Source organism: Athene cunicularia (assembly GCF_003259725.1).
Source record: "Athene cunicularia isolate RWA chromosome 27 unlocalized genomic scaffold, athCun1 chr27_part1, whole genome shotgun sequence".
Taxonomy (NCBI): Eukaryota; Metazoa; Chordata; class Aves; order Strigiformes; family Strigidae; genus Athene; species Athene cunicularia.
In genome coordinates this window covers 4,344,167-4,350,604 of record NW_020799138.1, presented here as the reverse complement: position 1 = coordinate 4,350,604, position 6,438 = coordinate 4,344,167, and positions in this window count along the sequence as shown.

The window sequence follows — 6,438 nt, the reverse complement described above, 5'->3', positions numbered from 1 at the left end:
CAATGATGCAGCCACCTCTGAGGGATGCCAGGAAATACACGGCCCTGAGGCTCCCATAGGGATCACCAGCGAGCAGTGCTGGGAGCAGGTCTGATGCTCCCACGGGATTTGCAATACAGGAGTCCCTGAAGCATTCTGGGGCTCGAGGTTGTCCAATTTCCTCTCACAGTCTCTGTACCCCAAAACCCGGTACCAGACACCCTGCAAACCAGGACCAACATGGTGCACCTGCAGCCATGACCGCCCTCCCCATGCCCAGTGTCAGGCGCTGAGCCCTGCACCTCCCCTCTTGCCCTTCAGCTCCCAAGGGATCTTGTTCAAATCCACTTGGATCGGGAGAAGGGGGACTCAAAGATGAGATGTTCCCAAGAGCTGTATAAATAACCAAGGAGGGAGGCAGCTGGACAGACAGACAGGCACAGAGGCTGAGCACCCGGCATCTCCGGAGCTATAGCTGGATTCTTTGCCCTCATAAACTCCCCAAACCAAGTTCTCCCCTCTCCTCTCCTCCATATAAATGACCTCATTAGTCCAACCTGCTGCACACAGGAAGGATGCTGGATGGCTTGTCATTACCTGTGGCTGCTTGGTCTCCTACCCCCAAATCCAGTAAGTTTCCTCAAGTGAAGATGGAGCTGCCCAGTGGCTCCACAGGGCCCTTTTATCCTGAATGATGCTCACTGGACCCTTATATACCCACTGGAAAATAGAAAATGCTATTTAAATATTAGCACAACCAAAGCAAAGCAGGACTTTGTGTCCTTCAACCAGTTCCTGTAAATATGCCCTTCTCCCCTTGGACAGTTACAACATCAGGGATTTTCCTATCCAGGACTAGAGGAGGCAACTCCAGCACAAACAGTATCAATCCACTGGCTCCCTGTGAGGATCTCTCCTGTATAACGGGACCAGCTGGGGTGTCCCGCTGTCCCCAGGGTTTTATGGAATTGTTGCCCCTCGCTGATATCCGCTGTTAAATCTTTTGCAGTGCATTTTGCTTGCTGCATACCCAGGCTGATCCCTCACACCTCTATCAGCAGCAGTGTGGGCAGGGGAGGAAACGCCTGTGATTATCTGCAAACTTCACTCTGCAACTGAGCACTGGCTCTGGGGAGCAGAGTAGCGATGCAGGACCTGGCTGAGGGGGATGGTTGTGAGTGGCTGATTGCCTCTGGATAAACCCTGAAATGGCACTGGGGGTGCACAGGGCTCCCTGCACATGCAGAGAGTGATGGGATCTTTGAACAGCCCCATGTACCCACCGCATGCACGTGGGGGGATTCAGCACCCAAAAAATGATCCAAATCCCACCCACTGCCTGTTTCTCTGCTGCCTGTGGGGGGCTCTGAGCCCTGAACCCCACACTGGGCTCACCCTGCCTCCGTGTCACCCCAAAGGCTGTGCGTGTGCACCCCGCTGCCCCTGCATTTGAATAGGGAAATGATGGCCCCCCCACTTTTATGTCACCTCGTCACCGCTGTTTCAGCATGGCAGAGGGGTCCCACCTCCCCCCATCTCCCCATGGGGGTCCCTCCTGGGTCCCCCACAGGGGACAGGGGCTCCGTGGGGACAGGCGCCTTGCTGAAAGGAGACACTGCAGAGCACCCAGCAGACCTTTCCTGAAACCTTGGCTTGGCCAAGCTGAGGTTTATATTTAGATCTCCAGGAGGAGAAGCCAGGAGAAAGGCGACTTGTGACTTTTAAGCCCTGCCTGTAGCTCCCTTACTCTGAGTGGGAAGGTGGCTCAGAAACCGGTTACCCGTCACATCCCCCACTGTCCCCTCTCTTCCTGGCAGCGGGTCCACAGCCACTGAGGGTCTCGTGGCTACTGGCAGCCTCATCCCTGTGCCCTGCCTGCACCTTTGTGGGGACTTTCTCCCCCCATCACAGGCTGTTTTCCATGCAGGGGGGTTCAGCGGGTGCCTACAGCCTTAAACACCACCACAGCGACCGCGAGGGTTGTCCTGCTCCCATCCACCTCCAGTGAATCCCCGGGCATTGCTTGTACCACTCTGGGCACAGCGAGAATGACAAAGCCCTGAACATCCAAGACCCCATAGACCCTGCCCGGTGGCCTGGCATCAGCCCAGGAGTGAACCCAGTACTTACTGTTGGGTGGAGAGAGCAAAATCCCAAGGAGAGACCTTTTAGGGCCAGAATTTCCCTCTCCTTCGACTCCTAGAGGCTTTGGCTCAGTGAGTGCCTGTTGGCAGAGCAGCTGCTGCTGCTGTCAGATGGTCATGAGTGAAACCTGAGGACATGCGGGGTCCTTCAGGTAGCCTCGGCCCGTCTCAGCTGTGGCATTTGTCCCCCGCTGCGCCAATCATGGGGCTGGCGGCGCCTGCAGCCCCCGTGGCCGCATCGCCCAGCGCTCCCGGGGTCCTGTGGGCACCGAGCACCCCTGCACTGTGGCCACTCTGGCCATGCTCTGGGCTGGCGACATGGCCACCCAGAGCAGTCACGGTGGTAGAACAGGGCGTCCCAGATGTTGAGGTGACTTTGGGCTGGCTTTGGCACCAAATGGGATGTGGGGAGGTGGAGGGGAGGTGGGAAGGGACCCTGCCAGCACCTCCCCATCTATCTCTCCCAGAAGTGACATGCACTTGGAAAGAGCAGAGGGACAACTGCGAGGGTGGGGGGGAGTTTGGTGCCAACTCTGCTGCCAATGTTGTCTCTGAGCTGGTGGCACTTTGGGAGTGTTATTCCCGTTGTGCAGCACCCAGCACCAGCCGCAGCTCCTCCTCTTGCTTGTGAGCAAGGGGCATCTGTCATTTCTGCTTTGTTCCCCCCATGCCTGCCCTCCGCTGTTGCCTTTTGCACCAGCACGGTGTTTCTTTCCATGTCAGGAGCATCCGATGGCCTGGAGGATCAGCAGCCATGCAGGGTCACCCCGCTTCTACACTGGCACCCCTCACCCTTGCTGCCCACCCTGCCTGGGGGGACCCCCGTGGGTCTGAGCCAGACCAGGGTGGCACAGGATAGTGCAAAAGGAAGGCTTGACATGTGGTTGTCTCCTCTCTTGTTCTGCCTGATGAGGCCTTTTGGGGCTCTTTGCATGCCCAGGTAGTTGCATGGGTGTGTAGAGTGCACAGGGGGCACCCAGGGTTGGGAGGAGAGCATGGAGGGGTGCTCAGCTTGTAGGTCTCACCCCTTTTGGGGTGCATGGGGCTGCGTTGGGGGTGAAGCAACCACCCCAGCACCCAGCCTGGTCAGAGGAGACTCATCATCTCTCCAACATCGCTGGCTCTGTACAACTCTTCTGCTGATTATCCAGTCCCAAAATACCCTCTAGCACCTTTTCCATGCTGGTGTGGGCTTTACTGGAGCTGAAGCTCCTGCCCTCTCAAGCCTGGCTTCCCTTCTTGGTGCATTCCCATGGAAATTTGCCTTTCCCTGCCTCCAGCCCCTCACCCATGGGCTCCTTGTGCTTGCTGGCATCCCACACAATCCATAAAAACAGGGCCAAGACTGTAGACCTGAGCACCCTGGGAGCTGGGAAGTGAAGTTCCTTGATTCGATTCTGCTTTTCAGTCAATAATTTTCCTTTTCTGTTCGAGACTGAGTAAATGAGGCAGCTCAGGAGACCGGGTTCAGCTCTTCGGGGAGAGGTCGTGCAGCATGGGACAGAGAATTAGCTCTGCACAAGAGATGCCAAAGGTGTGCTTTGGGAAGCATAACGTTGATTTCTTCAATTAAAAACAGATCCCAGGGCTCTTTTTACTGGCTTGGAGCTCAAGCCAGGCTTGGAGAGGCTAAACAAGTGAATGAGAGAGTGAAGAGCCCCATGTTAGCTCCCAGGGACTTGCTACAACTAGGGCAAAGAGCACTGGGAGCCCGTGGGGAGCTCAGCAACAAAGAAACAGCCTTATACCCACGGGAAAAGAACATTCCCTGTGCGGTCGGTGGCTTTGGCCGGTGAGGAGGACGGACAGGGACAGGGACATCCTCCTGCTGTGGATGCGGGCACTTTCCACATGGTCTGTTGGTCACAGAAGGAAATTCAGGGAATGCTTAGTGGGTCCCATCAGCTGCCAGCTGCCCCAAACCCGGCCTCGTCACTACTGGAAAGCCTGTGCAAGCTGAGCTGGTCTTTTTTCCCTTTGCTTATAGCCTAGAGCAAACCTGTGGTGAGGCACAGGAGGGTGGAAACCCTGGGATGTGTCTCCTGCCCTTCTGAAGCTGGGGGCCACCCTGGGGTGCCCAGCCAGGCATTGGGCTGGCACGAGGGCACAGCTCTGCCTGCAAAACCAGCTAAATCCCAACCGGAATGGGAGCTTCGGGTACCCAGGGGTACTCTCAATGCTAATTTGGGTGCTAAAAACATGCCCTTGGGGTGACAGCAGGGGATAAAGGCTATGCTTGGCATAGCCTGTGGGACCCTGGGGTGTTTCAGGTGCCTTGGTTTGAACCCTTCCCTGAAGCCACTGGTGCCGGGTGCATCCAGACCCTCGCCCTACTGTGGGGCTGGCTACATCCATGTCAGTTCTGTGGGGCCAAGCTCTGGCTGTTCTCTGCGCAGGCAGGAGCTGGGCAGAGTCAGAGCTGCCTGCACAGAGCAGGGTGGAAACAAGCTGCCCCAGCGAGCCGGGGCGTGGGGAAGGAACATTTGCAGGGAGAAATCCCTGAGCCGCAGCACCAGGAACTTCCCAGAGCAGGGATGAAGGAGCAGGTGCAGGCACTGGCATCGGGGGCACCCTTGGCACCCGAGAAGGGTGGCCTGGCAGCCCCCGGAGAAGCAAGGGATGCAGGCAGGGACAGAAGCAACAGGCAAAGGCACAGCTCTCCCAGCCCTAAGCCTTATTCCCATTCCCATCGCTGATTAACCCTCACCTGGCCAGAGCTGCAGAGGGATACCCTGGGAGGTCCCAGCCCTGGGACATGTGCGGGGCTGGGCGCACGCTCCCCCAAAGCAGCGTGGCCCCCTTACCTTACTCCCTGGGTGCTCTCAGGGCCCCGAGTAGAGTCATTGGGTGCTGGCACCCAGGCCCAGCAGCTGGCAGCCCCCAGGACGTGCCAGGGTCCCTCCACGCCGGCTGAGCCTTGTGTCCAGGGCGGTCTGCGTGGGGACACTGTGCGCTCCAGGGCTGACACCCTGGATCCGATGTCAGCGCCCAAGGCAGCCTTGCGGGGCCGCAGTGCCACCCACCGGCTCCAGGCAAAACACCCCCCTTCTCCCGGACACCCCTCTGCCCGAGGGGAGGACAAGGGACCCCCAGGGATGCCAGGCTACTGTGGCACCTTGCGCCACGCTGGAGGGGAGACGGGGAAAACCTGGCCCTGCTCTGCCTGGGCTCGGCTACCCCAAATAATGTGTCTGTAGAGCACGGCCCACACTACAGAGGCAGTGAACCCTTTTGAAAACCATTTCTGCAGACTGAAGGGGATGCACAGGCCCTGTGGCCGTGGCACATCAGCCCTCCTGCACCCATGGGGGGCTCCTGCCCTTGCAGGCTCCTCCGCGCACTGAGGAGGCCACGGGATCAGTGCCCAGTAAACCAGCAGGTCATTTAGGGTGCTAGTTTAGCCCCCAGAAAAACCCATTTCCAGCTAAAATGAATGAAAACCCAGTGCTTTTCAAAGCTTTATGGCAACTGTGACGTTCCCACTGAGCATCCCCAGCCCTGGTGCAAGCTGCTGTTGCTGTCTGCCTCGCATCCCCGCCAAAACAGCATCTTCCTTGCTAATGATGGAGAGAGATGTTTATTCACCTGTGGGTTCTTCGTGGCTGCAGGCAGGCATTTATTTGGCAGTTGCTGTGCTCCTCTGGAGGTTTCCTGGTTGGAGAAGCAGGGTGTTGCTGGCCTGAGGGGTTGTTTAATGAAGCATCTTCCATCTTACCTCAAATCAAGTCTGGGGCTCTGTTTCCCTCTCAACGCCTCTTTGTGAAACCAGACAGGATCTCTGGAGATCATGCAGTCTGGAAAAGGGCCAACGCATGGGTTTTATTTAAGGAAGGACATGTGGCTACATGAAGAAATTACAGGAAGTGTGAGAAACTCTGCTGAGATCGGGTGGCTTGGGTCTTGGGAACATGGGAGAGGCCAGGAGGTTTAGGGAAAGGGCATTCGAGGCCTTTCTTGCTCCTGGAGACAGCATTTGCCAAGGCGAGAGCTCTGCTCAGGGAGGGCAAAGGATGCTCGTGGGGGTGAACATGGCCAGGCTGTGGCATAGTGGTGGCAGTGCTGACCTGGAGGGGACGCAGCACCCCAGCACCTCTGGCACAGCCCATTTTGCAGCTATCTTGTGTTCTTCCTCGCTTTCCTCCTCCCCCTCCCTCCATGGGTTTGCCCAGAGCCTGGCTGTTTCACCAGACAGAGAAAAAGCAGATATTTCTCCCCCAGGGAATATTTCCAGGCTTTACAGATATTGTCAGGTTTCTACCCTCTAGCAAGCCTGGTACTAAGTCATCTGGGTTTGTAGAGCAAAGCAAACCTCTGA